Raw genomic sequence first — 26,182 nt, forward strand, 5'->3', positions numbered from 1 at the left:
CTATACCTAACCCTCCCACCCCTGCAGCCTAACCCTCCCTGGTGGTGCCTAACCGTAACCCTCCTTTCCCGCAGCCTAACCCTAACATCCCTCACCCCTGCGGCTTAACCCTATTGAGCCCCGGATGCTTACGTTCAGGATGCCGGTAGTCAGGATTACAGCGCCGACATTGCGATCGATGGGATCCCGGTGTCGGTATTCTGAACAGTATCGGGATTCCAGTGTCAGTATCCCAATACTATCCCCTCTGGGGGCTGCGCAGGCGCTTCATGCTATTATGCCCCGTTCCCTTCGCTGCAAATTGCAATGAAAAGTGGGTACCCATGAAGGGGGCGTGGCTAAAGTTATATAAATCATGTCATATTATCAGGTGAGTTCATGCCCTGGACAGAGTTGCACATCTGGCACAACATGACCAACCGCTCACGGAGGAAGTGTGGCAAAGTCTTATGCTAGCGACCACAACTGAGCATTGCGCCATTGGTCAGCTGGGTACCCTGATGACCTTGATTGACAGTGGTCCTTTTATGGCACGTGTTGCTAGAGGTGCCTAGAGAACCCAGTTATCAACATTTCAGAATAGTGTAACAATGATTAGAACGTATATAACAATGTACAACATCTCATTACAAATGGGCTTGAGCCTAGCACCCTGCTCTTTCCACAGAGACCTTTAAGTGGGTGATATATTTGAATGCACTTTTGGGAGCTGGTCATTGAGGGCAGCATTAGAATAAAGGAGCTATTTCTTGAAGCTGACAATCTAGGTGTAACATTGAATACCTTTGTAGTTTATATTATATTGCTCTCATAAGAATCTCATAATCATCAGCAATGCATGGTCTCCCAAGGCAAAACCATTTGGCATTAAAGGTGTAGAAAATCTTTTAGCCCAGGATGACCTCCATGCTGTTTTATAATATTAATGATTATGATGCTCCTGCCCTGTAATTGGCAGCAGTTGCTTGGTACTGCATGTTCTAGTGCGCTGCTCAGAGTGGTCAACTGGACAAAGTATTACTAATGATCAGCAATTTGTTAGGATGGGAGAGTTCCAAATCTTCACAGTTCTAATAAATGCAACATTACTTCCCGTTTCCCAAGGAAGTTCTACAAAACAAGATTTATATGATTAGGGGTCAGCAGTGAGTTGCCGCAAAAGGAAAAAGTAGACAACTTTTTATACTGTATCATTTATTTTTTTATATTATTTATGTATGGTAAGTCTCTTGCGTGTTATTATAGATACCGTCCAAAACATAAAAGAGTATAAAATGTATAAGCAGCCCTTTTAGAGAGATGAAGCATACCTTTATTTTAACCGATCAGCCTCAATATTAGTTAATGGTTTCAAGGCTGTCCCCTTTCACATGGTACAATCCGCCACTCCCATATCATATGTATAGACCAGTGGTTCTCAAACTGTGTGCCTAGGCACCCTGGGGTGCTTCGGAGCAGTGACGTGCGGTGGGGTGAGGCAGACCCTTTCCTGTCATACTAATATTTGTACCAGAGTTTTGATTGCGTAAAGAATATGAAAAATACAAAGAATATGTTTGAAATATCTTCTTTGCATTATTCTAATAATTTTTATAGCCAAACCTCTAGAGTAAAAAGTCTATGGCAGGTGAGGCAGTGCCTCACCTGTGTATCCTTTCCACACATCTCTGATCAAAACTCACCAGATTTCCAGGAGTTCATACTGCTGCACCTGTGTATCATGACCAGATTTACGATTTGGCTCATATATTGCATGTAAACCTGGCTCTGGTGCTAGCCAGTGCCTCCTGAGCTATTTAGTTCACCTCACGTCCCTGCCTCGGAGTACTTGCAGGGGTGCCTTTGATTGGTGTTCTAGGACCAATTCAAATTATTTACGGTCAATGTAATAGACAAAACCAGTGCTTGTGACTTCCAATCATAAAGTTTGTGGACAAAGTGAATCCTGTCCCTCACCACATAACTGACCCTAAAGGGGGGTACACACCAAGAGATGCATACCTCCCAACTGTCCCGCTTTCAGCGGGACAGTCACGCTATTTGGACCCTGTCCCGCTGTCCCACCCGCGGGCAGCAGTGTCCCGCGGGTGGGGGGGGCAGTTAGGGGAGGCTTTGATCACCCGCTGCTCTGCTCTGCAAAGCAGCCGGTGATCACTGAATACATGCTGTGCGCACGCGCACGGCATGTATTCAGAGCTAGGAGGGGAGCGGAGGCTGCCCAGCTGCTGGGAGAGCGTTGGGCACGCCCCCAAAATGAAAAAACCGGACCATTTGGGGAGGTCACGCCCACTCGAGTGTGGCCACGCCCATCACGATCGAGGCCACGCCCCCTTTTTGGATCCGTGTGTACCCCCTTAAGGATGATATAAAAACACAATTTACTTAATTCAATATATTTTTTTCTGAATTTTTCAATAGGAAACTTGTGGCCTAGGGGTGCCGTGAGAAAAATTCTGATACTCTAGGGCGCAGTTACTCAAAAAAGTTTGGGAACCACTAGTATAGACATTGGATTAATATTTCCTTACTCATTTCCTTTTTATAATTTATTTTATTTATTACCAGTTATGTATATAGCGCACACATATTCCGCAGCGCTTTACAGAGAATATTTGGCCATTCACATTAATCCCTGCCTCAGTGGAGCTTACAATCTATATTCCCTATCACATGTACACAACGACACATTCTCGCTAGGGTTAATTTTGTTGGGAGCCAATTAACCTGCCAGTATTTTTTGGGATTGTAGGAGGAAACCAGAAAGGGCCTGGTGGGAATCAAACCCATGACCTCAGTGCTGTGAGGCAGTAATGCTAACCATTACACCAATAGTGGCCTAAGATCAACCTTTCTGACAGTGTTTAAATCAGTGGAAATGCCAGTAAACTGTATTACTGTACCCATGTACATTGTCAGAAGAGATTGCTAACCAGTTTTCCAAATACTTTTCCTCTCAGTTGGAGAGCAGGTGTATGGATCTGCGGGTACTCCCCACACACCTGGCGGTCATATCCCATAGTAGTCTTTCTGTGGACAGTGGGTCACTGCCTGATTGAGACTGTAACCAGGACACAAATTCTGGACAACCTGCAATGGTAAAGTTGGGAGATATGTGTCAGTATTCTAGATTGTTAAACACACACAAACTTATTTGCTTCATGCTGTAATTCTTCCTGGGAAATATTATTTACATTACCCACTTTACTATTGTAGCAGACAGAGGACATTGCTGAAAGGACCTATCACAAATTGCAATTTTCTGATTGCTGCTAATGATTGGTCCTCTCGCTCACATTCCCCAGGATATTGGATGGGACTGTAACAAGAACTAAAGAAGCCCCAGGAAAATTGTCTGTTTACAGCATCCCCATAGCTTCAGTTAGGGTAAAAGTGTTAGCAAAATTACTAATAGCTGGTTACGGTGTGGTGTTTGTATAGTCTCTCCATGCTTGCGTGGGTTTCCTACTCCGGTTTCCTCCCACACTCCAAAAATATACTTGTAGGTTAATTGGCTCCCACCAAAAATTAGCTAGAGAACTGGCTAACCTTGAGCAAGACCCGGGGAGGGTCGGAACGCATGGGTGCCCCTGGACAGACCCCTTTTTGCAGATGGTGGTATGCTTGGACTGATCCAGTGTGTGAAAGAGTCCTGAGACCAAAGGATCCCCGTGCTGCAGCCGGGAGGAATACTGGAGAAACATGCTTTTAAGAACTGACGATAGCCATACGACTGCCAGTCTTTTTCGGATATTACAAATGGAGGAACAGTATACGAAACAGGAGGAATTGCGTTGTAAATTAAGCCACAGTGATGTACAGCAGTATTTTACGTATTGTCTGTACATGAATTGTGGTGGAGGTGGGAAAAGCCTCTTTTAGAATGACTGCACCTCTAGCAGCTGTGCGCGCTATTGGTATTTCTAACTTGTGTTTTAAATTACACATCTGTATCCTTGCTTTTGTGCTTGCCATTCTGGGGTTTTAAGCAGACCGCTAGATTACGTGCAGCTACGGTGTAGTATTATATATATACTAGCTGAATACCCATGCTTCACTATGGCATGATGATGGTAAATAAGAATTATAGTTGTTCGTTAATTTACGTTGGTTGGAGATCTAGTATATAGGCATATCTTGCTTCCCTGACCCACTTTGTGTAGTGGCCGAACCCCTTTTTGGTCCCCTAGGGACCCTGCTCTTCCCACTATACAACTCTCAGTCTGTAGCTTCTTGTTGCCTCCATTCCCCTCCTCACATCATGTCAGTGCCCCTGTGAAATGATCAATTTATTTACAGTTTCTTATATAGCACAGCACATTATGTATCTCCTGATATACTCTGTGCTGCTGGGGGACCCTGCTACTTCCACTATATAACTCTCAGTGTGTGGGTTCGTGCTACCTCCATTCCCCTCCTCACATCATGTCACTGCCCCTATCACATGCAGCCCTGTCCTCACTGACATATCATGCATCGCCTAATATACTCTGTGCTGCTGGGGACCTTGCTCCTCCCACTATATAATTCTCAGCGTGTGGCTTCCTGCTACCTCCATTCCCCTCCTCACATCATGTCACTGCCCCTATCACATGCAGCCCTGTCCTGCCTGACATATCATGCATCGCCTAATATACTCTGTGCTGCTGGGGACCCTGCTCCTCCCACTATATAATTCTCAGCGTGTGGCTTCCTGCTACCTCCATTCCCCTCCTCACATCATGTCACTGCCACTGTCACATACAGCCCTGTAGTCACTGACATATCATGCATGTCCTAAAATATAGTGTGTGCTGCTGGCCCACCCCTAGGGGTGATAGGGGTGTCTTACGCCCACAGTGTTTGTTCCAAGATTGTAAATCATATGTGTACCAAGTGTGGTGTAAATTGGTCCAGACATTCCGGAGTTATGCTGTCTCCTGATATACTCTGTGCTGCTGCCCTTTCCCCCTCGCTAGGGGTGTCTTACCCCCACAGTGTTTGTTCCCAGATTGTAAATCATATGTGTACCAAGTTTGGTGTAAATTGCTGCAGGCATTCCGGAGTTATGCTGGAACATACATATACACATACATATACATACATACATACTTACATACATACATACACACATACATTTTTGGTGATTTCTGTGGATGGACAGTGACATTTGTAAAACCGGTTCTTAGCAAGCACCTGGAACCTAAGGAGAAGCTAACTGCTAAACTTCAAGATTATAGGCCTTGTGGTAAGAGATTTTGTGATGAGTCAATCTCCTTTTTTGCCTATATCACTATTATATCTAACCAATTAGTGCCAGGAGTGGTAGTGCTGGCCACTACCAATGTTTTTCCCAACAAAAAATAACCCTGGTGTGTAACTGTGTGCCTGTGTATGGGCACAGTGGTTCTTAACTGCTGCCAAATTCTATGTTTCTATGGTAGCGCAGATCTGATCCATGTATACTTACTCATACTTTCATATGCAATCATGTTAGCTGGCTCTTTGGGGTGTATTCAGTTGTTTTTTATTGGATACCTGTAAATAATGGGCAGCCAACGGGGCTTTTAAATTGCTTTTCCGATGGACCCAAGCACCGTGGGCACCCAATACTTATTGAACTTGACGTGCCTAAATGCACTAGGTTTACCGGGTACAGAAGCTAAATCCGTCTAAATTATTGGGCTTGCTGCTGAAACTGCAGTTTGGCCTCCGAAAAGCACAACTTTTTTGCGCGCCACCTAAGGAGTGTGCAAGCAGAATAAATGGGTGAATGCAGCACTCGCGCCTGATCTACAAAGCAATTGGATAGCTCTGCCGGGCACCCATTACTTACCGACATGTAAAAAAAAACTATTAAGTTCTCCCCTTCAGATCTCATGTCCCCTACAATAAAAAAAAAAAAGAAGAGTATTGGTGTCCCTCAAGAGCAGCCATGTCAAACTCAAAATCCCAAATGGGCCGAATTATCGGGGTCAAAGTCTTGTGTGGGCCGTAAGAAAGAGATAGATTTATATATATATATATATATATATATATATAGACGACAGATGGGGGTCCGGCACAGCCACTGAAAACGAATATAGGACTGGGTGCCCTCACAAGAAAATGTATGCACAACGAGTTGGTGCGGCACTCCAATAAACCAGTCGTGAAACCTCCGTAAATATCAACGTTTCAATGCCGTTTATTAGATAGGCATTTTCATCAGGATACAAAGAAAACATAAAAACATCCTACCTTATATATAGCAGATATCACCCTGTGAGGCGCAAACTGCCGCAACGGGACTGCCCACCCGGCGGAGGCGCCTGAAAGATGACGTAATGGCGTCCTGTAAGAGGAAGCCAAGCGTCGTGTGAGAAACCGTCACCATGACAACAGATAATAACGAATTTGCCAGCACCCAAGCGCAGGCGCAATGCGATTACTGACATACAAAACGATACAGATAGCTAAATAACAATGTATCAAAGAGTAGCATATTACAAAAAATAGATCAATGCCTAGATATTAACAGCAATGGACTCATGATCACACAAGCACTGAAAATTGCCAAAGTTGTATTTTTGGTGGCAATTTTCAGTGCTTGTGTGATCATGAGTCCATTGCTGTTAATATCTAGGCATTGATCTATTTTTTGTAATATGCTACTCTTTGATACATTGTTATTTAGCTATCTGTATCGTTTTGTATGTCAGTAATCGCATTGCGCCTGCGCTTGGGTGCTGGCAAATTCATTATTATCTGTTGTCATGGTGACGGTTTCTCACACGACGCTTGGCTTCCTCTTACAGGACGCCATTACGTTATCTTTCAGGCGCCTCCGCCGGGTGGGCAGTCCCGTTGCGGCAGTTTGCGCCTCACAGGGTGATATCTGCTATATAAGGTAGGATGTTTTTATGTTTTCTTTGTATCCTGATGAAAATGCCTATCTAATAAACGGCATTGAAACGTTGATATTTACGGAGGTTTCACGACTGGTTTATTGGAGTGCCGCACCAACTCGTTGTGTATATATATATATATATATATATATATATATACACACATACATATATATATATATATATATAAAACATTTGTACCGGCACTCCAAACTACAATGAGTTACTTAGCTGCGGTGCCCTCCAGGTCAGATGATGACTAAAACAAGCTGGAAATATCGGCGGCACTCAAGCAGGCTGGTAAGAAGATGCAAAATAGTGTCCCTTTATTAGCCTACATGTTTCGGGGAAACTCCCCGTCCTCAGGGCTAAACAACAGTGAAGATCCACATACAAAACATTTATATACATCACAAACAAAGACATCAGTGTAGTAATTGTACTCACCTGTCCTCACGGCGCTGCCGCCCGCCTGCACACGCTGCTCGCTTCCGCGTCGCCGGGCTGTGACGTCACGGTGCGCCGCGGGACGGGGAGGTTGTCATGGTAACGAGTGAAACAAGATCGCAGGCTCCCACATCTCTGTAGAACCTGTAGAAAACATACAGATATGACATTAAGCAGCACATTTAAAATACATAAATATCACCCTCAGGGAGAACATCGTAACAGCCCCTGTCAATCACTATATTAGTGTGTAAATATATCATATGCAAGAACTATCTCACAAACTAGCTAGATTGTTAGCCTCTCTATAACGGTATAATACCCTGATGATGGAGACACAAAATTATACCAGTGTTGCGCTACCTCCCAGGTAAAGAATATGTGCATCATAAAGGCAAAATTAAACAAGTAGGTACTCACCTAATTGGGTTAAAGAAAACACTGTAACCCCAAATTTTCATTGAGACCACCAGGGGACAGTGTTCCCAATCTAAAAATCCAACGTGACTCCTTTTGCAAAAGTAGCTTATCCCTATTGCCACCCCTCAACATGATAGGGGTATGGTCAATAAGGATAGCTCGAATGCTGGCCACCCCATGTTTTGCCAACAGGCAATGGCGAGCGAATGGCTGGTCACTGGATCCCTTCTCAAGCGCTTTTTTGATTGCACTCCTATGGAGTGCCATCCTTTCCCTAAATTGTCGTATGGTCTTGCCCACATAGGCAAGACCACACGGGCATGTAAGCAAATGTATCACGTGAGTAGTGGTACATGTAAGCCGATATCTAATGGGTATTTTCTTGCCTGTTTGTGGATGATTAAAGGTAGTGCCAGTCTGCAAGGTATTGCAGGTGGCACATCCCAGACACCTATAGCACCCCATCTTGGGTCTAAGAAAACGAGCTTGATCAGATCTAGTCATGTTAGTAGCATCAAGACGAACCACATGATCCCCTATATTATTACCCCTAGTGTGGCTAGGTAATAATCTAGTATTTGATAAGCTACCTCCGTTTGTATAATAGGCCACAGTTGTTTAGCTTTTCTAACTGTCCGCTTTGAGCACGTAGTAAATCTACTTACCCATGGTAATCTATCTGTTTTAGTATCCTGGCAGGCCCTGGGGCTTATCAGTAGCTCCCTAGGTATACAAAGTACTGCCTCCTTAGATTTCTCTAGTTCCCTAATCGGGTAACCTCTTTGGGCAAACCTCAACAGCATTTCATCAACGGCCCTAATGGTGTCTTGAGGATCAGACGTAATTCGCCGTACCCGCAAAAACTGTGAGTACGGCAGTCCTTTCTTTAAAGCAAGTGGGTGAAAACTTTGATAGTTCAAAAAGGTGTTCCTATCTGTGGCTTTAACAAATAAGGAGGTACTGAGTTGGCCGGAATTAAGGGTAATAGTAACATCCAGATAGTTAATTTGTTTATCATCAATCACATACGTAAATTTCACCACATGATCTGTCGCATTGTGTTGGTCCCATAGCTGTATAAGATCTTCCCTGGGGCCACTCCAACACACTATAAGATCATCAATATAGCGCCTGTAATAAACCACATAGGGGCTGACTAGAGGATCAAGGTGGAACATAGTATTCTCAAGATGGTACATAAACGCATTAGCGTACGATGGGGCCACAGCGGACCCCATCGCACACCCCGACGTCTGTAAATAAAAGACCCTATTAAATACAAAATAATTTCTTTTCAAAACCAAACTCAACAAATGTAGGAAAAAAGACAACTCTGGGCCCTGATATGTCACGTTGCCTTCAATAAGTGTTCTTACCGCCTCCACACCTGCATCATGTGGGATGCAGGTGTAGAGGCTGGTAACATCAGCACTACATAATAACGTATCAGTGGGTACCGGTCCCAACCGCTGCAATTGCAACAAGAGGGACGACGTGTCCTTTAGGAAGGAGGGCAAAGCCTGAACACAGGGATTAAGATAGGCGTCCAGGTAGACCGCAATAGGTTGATAAAGTGAACCTTTCGCCGACACAGTTGGGCGGCCTGGGGGGTTCACCAAGGTTTTATGCACCTTAGGCAAGGTGTAAAAGAGAGGTGCTACCGGGAAGTCTACCATAAGGGCAGTACAAACTTCTTGTGGTATGATACCTAAACCACTAGACTCCCTTAAATAAGTATCCAACTCTTTCTTAAAGTCCTTAGTAGGATCTTTCTTAAGACATGAATAAACAGTGGAATCACTCAACTGCCGATCACACTCAGCTATATAAGCCCAATATCTTGAACAACTATAGAACCCCCCTTATCCGCTTTACGGATTATAATGTCAGTTCTACTTGACAAGTTCCTGAGGGTGGTGCGCTCTTCCCAGGTAAGATTAAAATGCACCGGCTCATTCATGGCCTGAAGGCCTTCCCTCTCCACCATACGAACAAATGTCCTAATGGACGAGTTCTGACTCGGGGGGTCAAATTTAGATTTAGGGGCTATTTTCGAAAGTTGTAGAGGTATTCCTGTAGGGGTCACCTCCAGAGGTGTCTGCGAAGAAGCTCTACAGTTGAAATATTCCTTTCGCTTCAAAGTCCTGCTAAGGCGATAAACTTCGGCTTTCCATTCCAATGGGTCTGGGATTGTTGTAGGGACAAAAGAAAGTCCCTTGGCTAAAAGTCCATATTCTTGATCAGTAAGAGGAGTTGATGAAAGATTAAATACAAGTTCTTTTAAGGACGTGGCGGTCTTAGCTCGTATGATCCTTTGATTTTGTTGGTACCTCCTCGTCCTCTGCCGCGTCCGCTTGTGGGATTGCGGTTGGGATGTGTTCGTGCACCCGATTTTGGCTGCCCTAAAGGGACCGCTCTCTCCGTTGATGTCGAGGGTGCTGAGGTCGCATCAGAGTCACTGGCAGAAGATGACATGCCTGGCTGGTCCCTACGTCACCAGTTTTGCTGTCGGCGTCTAAATAAATTTTGATGCTGATTGGGTCTTGAACTACCCAACCAAGGGTAAACCTGCCTTTGTGCATAGTCTCTTTGGACTTTAGTAAGTTTGTCCTTCTTAAATCGTATAAGATCTTGTCGATATTTTTCGATCTGGGCATTCAATTTATTCATCCAATCTGCCTGTGTATCAGCACACATGTTAGCTTTGTGCTGCTGCTCAAAGGTTTGGATCTGCTCTTTTACCAAATTCAATTCGCGGGTAGACTCCTCCACCACTAGTAAGATAAGGTCCATCGAGCATTTATTTAAAATAGCCACCCACCGACGACAAAATTGGGCATTGTAGCGGCCTATCGTCGGCGAGTTGGCAATCCTAAAGCCACGGGGAATTAAATTACTGCGGTAGTAGTCAGATAATGTTATACCATGATAGGTATAATCACATTCCCTTTGCTTTAATTTAGTCCATTGTCGATAAAGCTGCTCATTCGTATTGGATACTGATTCATCCATCAATCTCCTATCCACCAGAATGGCATTAGCCTCTGCATCTGAAAAGCTCAGACGTTCACGTGCATCCTGGTGCACTAATTCAAGTGTGGCATCCATATCAGGGTTAGTTTCCATGATCAAACAAACTTGCAATTTTCAATAATGCTGAAGTCAGGTCGGGGCTGCCAACATACTCTCCTAAATCGGTGATATGACTTTAAAAAGCTGCCAGTGAGTACAGCAACAACAGATATCTTAGTCCTGAGTGAAAACTTCTAATAACCGGGTGCCATGATAGGGAAAGTCACTCCAAAGTGTCTATCCAATAATAGATAAAACAGTTGTACCGGCACTCCAAACTACAATGAGTTACTTAGCTGCGGTGCCCTCCAGGTCAGATGATGACTAAAACAAGCTGGAAATATCGGCGGCACTCAAGCAGGCTGGTAAGAAGATGCAAAATAGTGTCCCTTTATTAGCCTACATGTTTCGGGGAAACTCCCCGTCCTCAGGGCTAGACAACAGTGAAGATCCACATACAAAACATTTATATACATCACAAACAAAGACATCAGTGTAGTAATTGTACTCACCTGTCCTCACGGCGCTGCCGCCCGCCTGCACACGCTGCTCGCTTCCGCGTCGCCGGGCTGTGACGTCACGGTGCGCCGCGGGACGGGGAGGTTGTCATGGTAACGAGTGAAACAAGATCGCAGGCTCCCACATCTCTGTAGAGCCTGTAAAAAACATACAGATATGACATTAAACAGCACATTTAAAATACATAAATATCACCCTCAGGGAGAACATCGTAACAGCCCCTGTCAATCACTATATTAGTGTGTAAATATATCATATGCAAGAACTATCTCACAAACTAGCTAGATTGTTAGCCTCTCTATGATGGTATAATACCCTGATGATGGAGACACAAAATTATCCCAGTGTTGCGCTACCTCCCAGGTAAAGAATATGTGCATCATAAAGGCAAAATTAAACAAGTAGGTACTCACCTAATTGGGTTAAAGAAAACACTGTAACCCCAAATTTTCATTGAGACCACCAGGGGACAGTGTTCCCAATCTAAAAATCCAACGTGACTCCTTTTGCAAAAGTAGCTTATCCCTATTGCCACCCCTCAACATGATAGGGGTATGGTCAATAAGGATAGCTCGAATGCTGGCCACCCCATGTTTTGCCAACAGGCAATGGCGAGCGAATGGCTGGTCACTGGATCCCTTCTCAAGCGCTTTTTTGATTGCACTCCTATGGAGTGCCATCCTTTCCCTAAATTGTCGTATGGTCTTGCCCACATAGGCAAGACCACACGGGCATGTAAGCAAATGTATCACGTGAGTAGTGGTATATGTAAGCCGATATCTAATGGGTATTTTCTTGCCTGTTTGTGGATGATTAAAGGTAGTGCCAGTCTGCAAGGTATTGCAGGTGGCACATCCCAGACACCTATAGCACCCCATCTTGGGTCTAAGAAAACGAGCTTGATCAGATCTAGTCATGTTAGTAGCATCAAGACGAACCACATGATCCCCTATATTATTACCCCTAGTGTGGCTAGGTAATAATCTAGTATTTGATAAGCTACCTCCGTTTGTATAATAGGCCACAGTTGTTTAGCTTTTCTAACTGTCCGCTTTGAGCACGTAGTAAATCTACTTACCCATGGTAATCTATCTGTTTTAGTATCCTGGCAGGCCCTGGGGCTTATCAGTAGCTCCCTAGGTATACAAAGTACTGCCTCCTTAGATTTCTCTAGTTCCCTAATCGGGTAACCTCTTTGGGCAAACCTCAACAGCATTTCATCAACGGCCCTAATGGTGTCTTGAGGATCAGACGTAATTCGCCGTACCCGCAAAAACTGCGAGTACGGCAGTCCTTTCTTTAAAGCAAGTGGGTGAAAACTTTGATAGTTCAAAAAGGTGTTCCTATCTGTGGCTTTAACAAATAAGGAGGTACTGAGTTGGCCGGAATTAAGGGTAATAGTAACATCCAGATAGTTAATTTGTTTATCATCAATCACATACGTAAATTTCACCACATGATCTGTCGCATTGTGTTGGTCCCATAGCTGTATAAGATCTTCCCTGGGGCCACTCCAACACACTATAAGATCATCAATATAGCGCCTGTAATAAACCACATAGGGGCTGACTAGAGGATCAAGGTGGAACATAGTATTCTCAAGATGGTACATAAACGCATTAGCGTACGATGGGGCCACAGCGGACCCCATCGCACACCCCGACGTCTGTAAATAAAAGACCCTATTAAATACAAAATAATTTCTTTTCAAAACCAAACTCAACAAATGTAGGAAAAAAGACAACTCTGGGCCCTGATATGTCACGTTGCCTTCAATAAGTGTTCTTACCGCCTCCACACCTGCATCATGTGGGATGCAGGTGTAGAGGCTGGTAACATCAGCACTACATAATAACGTATCAGTGGGTACCGGTCCCAACCGCTGCAATTGCAACAAGAGGGACGACGTGTCCTTTAGGAAGAAGGGCAAAGCCTGAACACAGGGATTAAGATAGGCGTCCAGGTAGACCGCAATAGGTTGATAAAGTGAACCTTTCGCCGACACAGTTGGGCGGCCTGGGGGGTTCACCAAGGTTTTATGCACCTTAGGCAAGGTGTAAAAGAGAGGTGCTACCGGGAAGTCTACCATAAGGGCAGTACAAACTTCTTGTGGTATGATACCTAAACCACTAGACTCCCTTAAATAAGTATCCAACTCTTTCTTAAAGTCCTTAGTAGGATCTTTCTTAAGACATGAATAAACAGTGGAATCACTCAACTGCCGATCACACTCAGCTATATAAGCCCAATATCTTGAACAACTATAGAACCCCCCTTATCCGCTTTACGGATTATAATGTCAGTTCTACTTGACAAGTTCCTGAGGGTGGTGCGCTCTTCCCAGGTAAGATTAAAATGCACCGGCTCATTCATGGCCTGAAGGCCTTCCCTCTCCACCATACGAACAAATGTCCTAATGGACGAGTTCTGACTCGGGGGGTCAAATTTAGATTTAGGGGCTATTTTCGAAAGTTGTAGAGGTATTCCTGTAGGGGTCACCTCCAGAGGTGTCTGCGAAGAAGCTCTACAGTTGAAATATTCCTTTCGCTTCAAAGTCCTGCTAAGGCGATAAACTTCGGCTTTCCATTCCAATGGGTCTGGGATTGTTGTAGGGACAAAAGAAAGTCCCTTGGCTAAAAGTCCATATTCTTGATCAGTAAGAGGAGTTGATGAAAGATTAAATACAAGTTCTTTTAAGGACGTGGCGGTCTTAGCTCGTATGATCCTTTGATTTTGTTGGTACCTCCTCGTCCTCTGCCGCGTCCGCTTGTGGGATTGCGGTTGGGATGTGTTCGTGCACCCGATTTTGGCTGCCCTAAAGGGACCGCTCTCTCCGTTGATGTCGAGGGTGCTGAGGTCGCATCAGAGTCACTGGCAGAAGATGACATGCCTGGCTGGTCCCTACGTCACCAGTTTTGCTGTCGGCGTCTAAATAAATTTTGATGCTGATTGGGTCTTGAACTACCCAACCAAGGGTAAACCTGCCTTTGTGCATAGTCTCTTTGGACTTTAGTAAGTTTGTCCTTCTTAAATCGTATAAGATCTTGTCGATATTTTTCGATCTGGGCATTCAATTTATTCATCCAATCTGCCTGTGTATCAGCACACATGTTAGCTTTGTGCTGCTGCTCAAAGGTTTGGATCTGCTCTTTTACCAAATTCAATTCGCGGGTAGACTCCTCCACCACTAGTAAGATAAGGTCCATCGAGCATTTATTTAAAATAGCCACCCACCGACGACAAAATTGGGCATTGTAGCGGCCTATCGTCGGCGAGTTGGCAATCCTAAAGCCACGGGGAATTAAATTACTGCGGTAGTAGTCAGATAATGTTATACCATGATAGGTATAATCACATTCCCTTTGCTTTAATTTAGTCCATTGTCGATAAAGCTGCTCATTAGTATTGGATACTGATTCATCCATCAATCTCCTATCCACCAGAATGGCATTAGCCTCTGCATCTGAAAAGCTCAGACGTTCACGTGCATCCTGGTGCACTAATTCAAGTGTGGCATCCATATCAGGGTTAGTTTCCATGATCAAACAAACTTGCAATTTTCAATAATGCTGAAGTCAGGTCGGGGCTGCCAACATACTCTCCTAAATCGGTGATATGACTTTAAAAAGCTGCCAGTGAGTACAGCAACAACAGATATCTTAGTCCTGAGTGAAAACTTCTAATAACCGGGTGCCATGATAGGGAAAGTCACTCCAAAGTGTCTATCCAATAATAGATAAAACAGTTGTACCGGCACTCCAAACTACAATGAGTTACTTAGCTGCGGTGCCCTCCAGGTCAGATGATGACTAAAACAAGCTGGAAATATCGGCGGCACTCAAGCAGGCTGGTAAGAAGATGCAAAATAGTGTCCCTTTATTAGCCTACATGTTTCGGGGAAACTCCCCGTCCTCAGGGCTAGACAACAGTGAAGATCCACATACAAAACATTTATATACATCACAAACAAAGACATCAGTGTAGTAATTGTACTCACCTGTCCTCACGGCGCTGCCGCCCGCCTGCACACGCTGCTCGCTTCCGCGTCGCCGGGCTGTGACGTCACGGTGCGCCGCGGGACGGGGAGGTTGTCATGGTAACGAGTGAAACAAGATCGCAGGCTCCCACATCTCTGTAGAGCCTGTAAAAAACATACAGATATGACATTAAACAGCACATTTAAAATACATAAATATCACCCTCAGGGAGAACATCGTAACAGCCCCTGTCAATCACTATATTAGTGTGTAAATATATCATATGCAAGAACTATCTCACAAACTAGCTAGATTGTTAGCCTCTCTATGATGGTATAATACCCTGATGATGGAGACACAAAATTATCCCAGTGTTGCGCTACCTCCCAGGTAAAGAATATGTGCATCATAAAGGCAAAATTAAACAAGTAGGTACTCACCTAATTGGGTTAAAGAAAACACTGTAACCCCAAATTTTCATTGAGACCACCAGGGGACAGTGTTCCCAATCTAAAAATCCAACGTGACTCCTTTTGCAAAAGTAGCTTATCCCTATTGCCACCCCTCAACATGATAGGGGTATGGTCAATAAGGATAGCTCGAATGCTGGCCACCCCATGTTTTGCCAACAGGCAATGGCGAGCGAATGGCTGGTCACTGGATCCCTTCTCAAGCGCTTTTTTGATTGCACTCCTATGGAGTGCCATCCTTTCCCTAAATTGTCGTATGGTCTTGCCCACATAGGCAAGACTACACGGGCATGTAAGCAAATGTATCACGTGAGTAGTGGTACATGTAAGCCGATATCTAATGGGTATTTTCTTGCCTGTTTGTGGATGATTAAAGGTAGTGCCAGTCTGCAAGGTATTGCAGGTGGCACATCCCAGACACCTATAGCACCCCATCTTGGGTCTAAGAAAACGAGCTTGATCAGATCTAGTCATGTTAGTAGCATCAAGACGAACCACATGATCCCCTATATTATTACCCCTAGTGTGGCTAGGTAATAATCTAGTATTTGATAAGCTACCTCCGTTTGTATAATAGGCCACAGTTGTTTAGCTTTTCTAACTGTCCGCTTTGAGCATGTAGTAAATCTACTTACCCATGGTAATCTATCTGTTTTAGTATCCTGGCAGGCCCTGGGGCTTATCAGTAGCTCCCTAGGTATACAAAGTACTGCCTCCTTAGATTTCTCTAGTTCCCTAATCGGGTAACCTCTTTGGGCAAACCTCAACAGCATTTCATCAACGGCCCTAATGGTGTCTTGAGGATCAGACGTAATTCGCCGTACCCGCAAAAACTGCGAGTACGGCAGTCCTTTCTTTAAAGCAAGTGGGTGAAAACTTTGATAGTTCAAAAAGGTGTTCCTATCTGTGGCTTTAACAAATAAGGAGGTACTGAGTTGGCCGGAATTAAGGGTAATAGTAACATCCAGATAGTTAATTTGTTTATCATCAATCACATACGTAAATTTCACCACATGATCTGTCGCATTGTGTTGGTCCCATAGCTGTATAAGATCTTCCCTGGGGCCACTCCAACACACTATAAGATCATCAATATAGCGCCTGTAATAAACCACATAGGGGCTGACTAGAGGATCAAGGTGGAACATAGTATTCTCAAGATGGTACATAAACGCATTAGCGTACGATGGGGCCACAGCGGACCCCATCGCACACCCCGACATCTGTAAATAAAAGACCCCATTAAATACAAAATAATTTCTTTTCAAAACCAAACTCAACAAATGTAGGAAAAAAGACAACTCTGGGCCCTGATATGTCACGTTGCCTTCAATAAGTGTTCTTACCGCCTCCACACCTGCATCATGTGGGATGCAGGTGTAGAGGCTGGTAACATCAGCACTACATAATAACGTATCAGTGGGTACCGGTCCCAACCGCTGCAATTGCAACAAGAGGGACGACGTGTCCTTTAGGAAAGAGGGCAAAGCCTGAACACAGGGATTAAGATAGGCGTCCAGGTAGACCGCAATAGGTTGATAAAGTGAACCTTTCGCCGACACAGTTGGGCGGCCTGGGGGGTTCACCAAGGTTTTATGCACCTTAGGCAAGGTGTAAAAGAGAGGTGCTACCGGGAAGTCTACCATAAGGGCAGTACAAACTTCTTGAGGTATGATACCTAAACCACTAGACTCCCTTAAATAAGTATCCAACTCTTTCTTAAAGTCCTTAGTAGGATCTTTCTTAAGACATGAATAAACAGTGGAATCACTCAACTGCCGATCACACTCAGCTATATAAGCCCAATATCTTGAACAACTATAGAACCCCCCATATCCGCTTTACGGATTATAATGTCAGTTCTACTTGACAAGTTCCTGAGGGTGGTGCGCTCTTCCCAGGTAAGATTAAAATGCACCGGCTCATTCATGGCCTGAAGGCCTTCCCTCTCCACCATACGAACAAATGTCCTAATGGACGAGTTCTGACTCGGGGGGTCAAATTTAGATTTAGGGGCTATTTTCGAAAGTTGTAGAGGTATTCCTGTAGGGGTCACCTCCAGAGGTGTCTGCGAAGAAGCTCTACAGTTGAAATATTCCTTTCGCTTCAAAGTCCTGTTAAGGCGATAAACTTCGGCTTTCCATTCCAATGGGTCTGGGATTGTTGTAGGGACAAAAGAAAGTCCCTTGGCTAAAAGTCCATATTCTTGATCAGTAAGAGGAGTTGATGAAAGATTAAATACAAGTTCTTTTAAGGACGTGGCGGTCTTAGCTCGTATGATCCTTTGATTTTGTCGGTACCTCCTCGTCCTTTGCCGCGTCCGCTTGTGGGATTGCGGTTGGGATGTGTTCGTGCACCCGATTTTGGCTGCCCTAAAGGGACCGCTCTCTCCGTTGATGTCGAGGGTGCTGAGGTCGCATCAGAGTCACTGGCAGAAGATGACATGCCTGGCTGGTCCCTACGTCACCAGTTTTGCTGTCGGCGTCTAAATAAATTTTGATGCTGATTGGGTCTTGAACTACCCAACCAAGGGTAAACCTGCCTTTGTGCATAGTCTCTTTGGACTTTAGTAAGTTTGTCCTTCTTAAATCGTATAAGATCTTGTCGATATTTTTCGATCTGGGCATTCAATTTATTCATCCAATCTGCCTGTGTATCAGCACACGTTAGCTTTGTGCTGCTGCTCAAAGGTTTGGATCTGCTCTTTTACCAAATTCAATTCGCGGGTAGACTCCTCCACCACTAGTAAGATAAGGTCCATCGAGCATTTATTTAAAATAGCCACCCACCGACGACAAAATTGGGCATTGTAGCGGCCTATCGTCGGCGAGTTGGCAATCCTAAAGCCACGGGGAATTAAATTACTGCGGTAGTAGTCAGATAATGTTATACCATGATAGGTATAATCACATTCCCTTTGCTTTAATTTAGTCCATTGTCGATAAAGCTGCTCATTAGTATTGGATACTGATTCATCCATCAATCTCCTATCCACCAGAATGGCATTAGCCTCTGCATCTGAAAAGCTCAGACGTTCACGTGCATCCTGGTGCACTAATTCAAGTGTGGCATCCATATCAGGGTTAGTTTCCATGATCAAACAAACTTGCAATTTTCAATAATGCTGAAGTCAGGTCGGGGCTGCCAACATACTCTCCTAAATCGGTGATATGACTTTAAAAAGCTGCCAGTGAGTACAGCAACAACAGATATCTTAGTCCTGAGTGAAAACTTCTAATAACCGGGTGCCATGATAGGGAAAGTCACTCCAAAGTGTCTATCCAATAATAGATAAAACAGTTGTACCGGCACTCCAAACTACAATGAGTTACTTAGCTGCGGTGCCCTCCAGGTCAGATGATGACTAAAACAAGCTGGAAATATCGGCGGCACTCAAGCAGGCTGGTAAGAAGATGCAAAATAGTGTCCCTTTATTAGCCTACATGTTTCGGGGAAACTCCCCGTCCTCAGGGCTAGACAACAGTGAAGATCCACATACAAAACATTTATATACATCACAAACAAAGACATCAGTGTAGTAATTGTACTCACCTGTCCTCACGGCGCTGCCGCCCGCCTGCACACGCTGCTCGCTTCCGCGTCGCCGGGCTGTGACGTCACGGTGCGCCGCGGGACGGGGAGGTTGTCATGGTAACGAGTGAAACAAGATCGCAGGCTCCCACATCTCTGTAGAGCCTGTAAAAAACATACAGATATGACATTAAACAGCACATTTAAAATACATAAATATCACCCTCAGGGAGAACATCGTAACAGCCCCTGTCAATCACTATATTAGTGTGTAAATATATCATATGCAAGAACTATCTCACAAACTAGCTAGATTGTTAGCCTCTCTATGATGGTATAATACCCTGATGATGGAGACACAAAATTATCCCAGTGTTGCGCTACCTCCCAGGTAAAGAATATGTGCATCATTATGTTATGCACACCAGTGCCAGCAGGAATGTACTGGTGTCTGAACGGAGAGGGATGCAAAACAAATTAACTCACAGACAGACTGGGGAATATGACATTACATACACAGAAGGTGATAGGGTAACAAAATTAACACAAGGTGAACAGAGAAGCCCAAAGGCTAAGAAACTGGGTGTCTCCCTAGTATTAGGAATGCTCAGATGAAAAGAAGCGAAATGTAGTGATTTAATACGTAGAGAACCCGAAATGCTGTTGCTAAGGGCAACAGCAAAACCCTAAAGGGTTACCAACGGGTGTGGCAGTAAACTCCTTGGTCAGAGATGGAATAATAGACACAAGGAGAGTCTCCACAATCCTAGTCCTCACTTGCAGTGCACTGGTTCAGCTTACTGCCACTAAACTGACACCTGAACACCTTGCACAGTGAGAAAGGATTTTGGCAGGCAAGTCTGAGAATACAGCCGCAAACTTGCTAGGTTCACAGAGTAGCAAAAGAACCCCAGCAGGTTAAACGACTGACTCCAGTCTTACTGCTAGGTCTGGATTGGCAGAGTGTAATACCAAATCCCAAGGCCTATTTGCAGTAAGCAACAAACAAATACAAGTTTACACAGTACTAGCTAGCTTTCAGGAACTGACTAACCAACAAAGATTTAGCAGCATCTGCCTAACCTGAGAAGAGGGTTTATATAGCAGGTGCTGTCCACGCCCCACTCAGACCTCACAAACTGTGAGCACAAAAACCAGCACCGGATCCCCTGCCGTGCACAGAGCCTGTAACCACTGCACAGCAAAAGACCCGAACCGGAGTATCAGCTACGCTCACGTTACTCCGCTAGCACTTGTCTCCCGGTTGCCATGACGACGTGGCAGCACAGAGCAGGAGACCCTAACACATAAAGGCAAAATTAAACAAGTAGGTACTCACCTAATTGGGTTAAAGAAAACACTGTAACCCCAAATTTTCATTGAGACCACTAGGGGACAGTGTTCCCAATCTAAAAATCCAATGTGACTCCTTTTGCAAAAGTAGCTTATCCCTATTGCCACCCCTCAACATGATAGGGGTATGGTCAATAAGGATAGCTCGAATGCTGGCCACCCCATGTTTTGCCAACAGGCAATGGCGAGCGAATGGCTGGTCACTGGATACCTTCTCAAGCGCTTTTTTGATTGCACTCCTATGGAGTGCCATCCTTTCCCTAAATTGTCGTATGGTCTTGCCCACATAGGCAAGACCACACGGGCATGTAAGCAAATATATCACGTGAGTAGTGGTACATGTAAGCCGATATCTAATGGGTATTTTCTTGCCTGTTTGTGGATGATTAAAGGTAGTGCCAGTCTGCAAGGTATTGCAGGTGGCACATCCCAGACACCTATAGCACCCCATCTTGGGTCTAAGAAAACGAGCTTGATCAGATCTAGTCATGTTAGTAGCATCAAGACGAACCACATGATCCCCTATATTATTACCCCTAGTGTGGCTAGGTAATAATCTAGTATTTGATAAGCTACCTCCGTTTGTATAATAGGCCACAGTTGTTTAGCTTTTCTAACTGTCCGCTTTGAGCACGTAGTAAATCTACTTACCCATGGTAATCTATCTGTTTTAGTATCCTGGCAGGCCCTGGGGCTTAACAGTAGCTCCCTAGGTATACAAAGTACTGCCTCCTTAGATTTCTCTAGTTCCCTAATCGGGTAACCTCTTTGGGCAAACCTCAACAGCATTTCATCAACGGCCCTAATGGTGTCTTGAGGATCAGACGTAATTCGCCGTACCCGCAAAAACTGCGAGTACGGCAGTCCTTTCTTTAAAGCAAGTGGGTGAAAACTTTGATAGTTCAAAAAGGTGTTCCTATCTGTGGCTTTAACAATTAAGGAGGTACTGAGTTGGCCGGAATTAAGGGTAATAGTAACATCCAGATAGTTAATTTGTTTATCATCAATCACATACGTAAATTTCACCACATGATCTTTCGCATTGTGTTGGTCCCATAGCTGTATAAGATCTTCCCTGGGGCCACTCCAACACACTATAAGATCATCAATATAGCGCCTGTAATAAACCACATAGGGGCTGACTAGAGGATCAAGGTGGAACATAGTATTCTCAAGATGGTACATAAACGCATTAGCGTACGATGGGGCCACAGCGGACCCCATCGCACACCCCGACGTCTGTAAATAAAAGACCCCATTAAATACAAAATAATTTCTTTTCAAAACCAAACTCAACAAATGTAGGAAAAAAGACAACTCTGGGCCCTGATATGTCACGTTGCCTTCAATAAGTGTTCTTACCGCCTCCACACCTGCATCATGTGGGATGCAGGTGTAGAGGCTGGTAACATCAGCACTACATAATAACGTATCAGTGGGTACCGGTCCCAACCGCTGCAATTGCAACAAGAGGGACGACGTGTCCTTTAGGAAGGAGGGCAAAGCCTGAACACAGGGATTAAGATAGGCGTCCAGGTAGACCGCAATAGGTTGATAAAGTGAACCTTTTGCCGACACAATTGGGCGGCCTGGGGGGTTCACCAAGGTTTTATGCACCTTAGGCAAGGTGTAAAAGAGAGGTGCTACCGGGAAGTCTACCATAAGGGCAGTACAAACTTCTTGTGGTATGATACCTAAACCACTAGACTCCCTTAAATAAGTATCCAACTCTTTCTTAAAGTCCTTAGTAGGATCTTTCTTAAGACATGAATAAACAGTGGAATCACTCAACTGCCGATTACACTCAGCTATATAAGCCCCAATATCTTGAACAACTATAGAACCCCCCTTATCCGCTTTACGGATTATAATGTCAGTTCTACTTGACAAGTTCCTGAGGGTGGTGCGCTCTTCCCAGGTAAGATTAAAATGCACCGGCTCATTCATGGCCTGAAGGCCTTCCCTCTCCACCATACGAACAAATGTCCTAATGGACGAGTTCTGACTCGGGGGGGTCAAATTTAGATTTAGGGGCTATTTTCGAAAGTTGTAGAGGTATTCCTGTAGGGGTCACCTCCAGAGGTGTCTGCGAAGAAGCTCTACAGTTGAAATATTCCTTTCGCTTCAAAGTCCTGTTAAGGCGATAAACTTCGGCTTTCCATTCCAATGGGTCTGGGATTGTTGTAGGGACAAAAGAAAGTCCCTTGGCTAAAAGTCCATATTCTTGATCAGTAAGAGGAGTTGATGAAAGATTAAATACAAGTTCTTTTAAGGACGTGGCGGTCTTAGCTCGTATGATCCTTTGATTTTGTTGGTACCTCCTCGTCCTCTGCCGCGTCCGCTTGTGGGATTGCGGTTGAGATGTGTTCGTGCACCCGATTTTGGCTGCCCTAAAGGGATCGCTCTCTCCGTTGATGTCGAGGGTGCTGAAGTCGCATCAGAGTCACTGGCAGAAGATGACATGCCTGGCTGGTCCCTACGTCACCAGTTTTGCTGTCGGCGTCTAAATAAATTTTGAGGCTGATTGGGTCTTGGACTACCCAACCAAGGGTAAACCTGCCTTTGTGCATAGTCTCTTTGGACTTTAGTAAGTTTGTCCTTCTTAAATTGTATAAGATCTTGTCGATATTTTTCGATCTGGGCATTCAATTTATTCATCCAATCTGCCTGTGTATCAGCACACATGTTAGCTTTGTGCTGCTGCTCAAAGGTTTGGATCTGCTCTTTTACCAAATTCAATTCGCGGGTAGACTCCTCCACCACTAGTAAGATAAGGTCCATCGAGCATTTATTTAAAATAGCCACCCACCGACGACAAAATTGGGCATTGTAGCGGCCTATCGTCGTCGAGTTGGCAATCCTAAAGCCACGGGGAATTAAATTACTGCGGTAGTAGTCAGATAATGTTATACCATGATAGGTATAATCACATTCCCTTTGCTTTAATTTAGTCCATTGTCGATAAAGCTGCTCATTAGTATTGGATACTGATTCATCCATCAATCTCCTATCCACCAGAATGGCATTAGCCTCTGCATCTGAAAAGCTCAGATGTTCACGTGCATCCTGGTGCACTAATTCAAGTGTGGCATCCATATCAGGGTTAGTTTCCATGATCAAACAAACTTGCAATTTTCAATAATGCTGAAGTCAGGTCGGGGCTGCCAACATACTCTCCTAAATCGGTGATATGACTTTAAAAAGCTGCCAGTGAGTACAGCAACAACAGATATCTTAGTCCTGAGTGAAAACTTCTAATAACCGGGTGCCATGATAGGGAAAGTCACTCCAAAGTGTCTATCCAATAATAGATAAAACAGTTGTACCGGCACTCCAAACTACAATGAGTTACTTAGCTGCGGTGCCCTCCAGGTCAGATGATGACTAAAACAAGCTGGAAATATCGGCGGCACTCAAGCAGGCTGGTAAGAAGATGCAAAATAGTGTCCCTTTATTAGCCTATATGTTTCGGGGAAACTCCCCGTCCTCAGGGCTAGACAACAGTGAAGATCCACATACAAAACATTTATATACATCACAAACAAAGACATCAGTGTAGTAATTGTACTCACCTGTCCTCACGGCGCTGCCGCCCGCCTGCACACGCTGCTCGCTTCCGCGTCGCCGGGCTGTGACGTCACGGTGCGCCGCGGGACGGGGAGGTTGTCATGGTAACGAGTGAAACAAGATCACAGGCTCCCACATCTCTGTAGAGCCTGTAAAAAACATACAGATATGACATTAAACAGCACATTTAAAGTACATAAATATCACCCTCAGGGAGAACATCGTAACAGCCCCTGTCAATCACTATATTAGTGTGTAAATATATCATATGCAAGAACTATCTCACAAACTAGCTAGATTGTTAGCCTCTCTATAACGGTATAATACCCTGATGATGGAGACACAAAATTATCCAAGTGTTGCGCTACCTCCCAGGTAAAGAATATGTGCATCATAAAGGCAAAATTAAACAAGTAGGTACTCACCTAATTGGGTTAAAGAAAACACTGTAACCCCAAATTTTCATTGAGACCACCAGGGGACAGTGTTCCCAATCTAAAAATCCAACGTGACTCCTTTTGCAAAAGTAGCTTATCCCTATTGCCACCCCTCAACATGATAGGGGTATGGTCAATAAGGATAGCTCGAATGCTGGCCACCCCATGTTTTGCCAACAGGCAATGGCGAGCGAATGGCTGGTCACTGGATCCCTTCTCAAGCGCTTTTTTGATTGCACTCCTATGGAGTGCCATCCTTTCCCTAAATTGTCGTATGGTCTTGCCCACATAGGCAAGACCACACGGGCATGTAAGCAAATATATCACGTGAGTAGTGGTACATGTAAGCCGATATCTAATGGGTATTTTCTTGGCTGTTTGTGGATGATTAAAGGTAGTGCCAGTCTGCAAGGTATTGCAGGTGGCACATCCCAGACACCTATAGCACCCCATCTTGGGTCTAAGAAAACGAGCTTGATCAGATCTAGTCATGTTAGTAGCATCAAGACGAACCACATGATCCCCTATATTATTACCCCTAGTGTGGCTAGGTAATAATCTAGTATTTGATAAGCTACCTCCGTTTGTATAACAGGCCACAGTTGTTTAGCTTTTCTAACTGTCCGCTTTGAGCACGTAGTAAATCTACTTACCCATGGTAATCTATCTGTTTTAGTATCCTGGCAGGCCCTGGGGCTTAACAGTTGCTCCCTAGGTATACAAAGTACTGCCTCCTTAGATTTCTCTAGTTCCCTAATCGGGTAACCTCTTTGGGCAAACCTCAACAGCATTTCATCAAGGGCCCTAATGGTGTCTTGAGAATCAGGTTGGGGTCATTCAAAGAACCATGGGATATAGACGGATCCGCAGGAGACATGGGCACTTTAAGACTTTACAAGGAGGCGTGACCTGGCTCCTCCCTCTATATCCCTCCCCAGACTCTGCGAGATGGCTGGCACTGAGAGGAGCTCCTAGAGTTTCTCTGAAAAGACTTAATGTTAGGTTTTTTATTTTTGGGAGATCTGTTGGCTACAGACTCCCTGCTACGTGGGAAAGAGGGGAGAGCAGTCTAGACCCACTTCTATTGAGTTTAAGGGCTCTGCTGCTGCTGACAGGATGCCTTCAGCTCCTGAGGGGAGACGATCGCCGGGCGCTCCTGGATGCTCCCTCCCACAGTCTGCCGTCCCCCCTCTTCAGCCAGAAGTCAGAAGACAGGTGAGTATAAGAAGAAAAGAAAACTTATCTTCAGAAAGACGGCATACAAGAGGTACCACGCAGCATCTGTGTGCATTGCGCGCCTGGCTCCCGGAATGTGTACACCGCTGGGTGCAGGGCGCTGGGGGGGGGCACACTGGGGAGCAATAAGGACATCAAAATGTTGGCTGGCATGAATGGGTACAGTGCCCGGGCACTGTACAATACCACCGCCAGGATAAATATATGAAAAAATGCGGGACGGAGCCGCGCCATTTTGGGGGCGGAGCTTCGTCCACTCAGCTCACTTGGCGCCATTTCCTCCTCCACAC

At 44.7% G+C, this 26,182-nt stretch overlaps 1 long non-coding RNA gene across 1 annotated transcript; it reads right to left on the reverse strand.

Moving 5' to 3' along the window:
• Nucleotides 1-1,230: 1,230 nt before the first annotated feature.
• LOC134935062 (uncharacterized) lies at nt 1,231-24,364 on the reverse strand. Its single transcript, XR_010179871.1, has 7 exons — nt 24,225-24,364; nt 19,321-19,464; nt 15,319-15,462; nt 11,315-11,458; nt 7,311-7,454; nt 5,813-5,862; nt 1,231-3,087 (listed from the first exon to the last, which is right to left on the reverse strand). It is a non-coding gene; the product is annotated as an uncharacterized LOC134935062 (long non-coding RNA).
• Between the last annotated feature and the right edge of the window lie 1,818 nt (nt 24,365-26,182).

The sequence above is a fragment of the Pseudophryne corroboree genome, chromosome 6 (genome assembly GCF_028390025.1).
Source record: "Pseudophryne corroboree isolate aPseCor3 chromosome 6, aPseCor3.hap2, whole genome shotgun sequence".
Classification (NCBI taxonomy): domain Eukaryota; kingdom Metazoa; phylum Chordata; class Amphibia; order Anura; family Myobatrachidae; genus Pseudophryne; species Pseudophryne corroboree.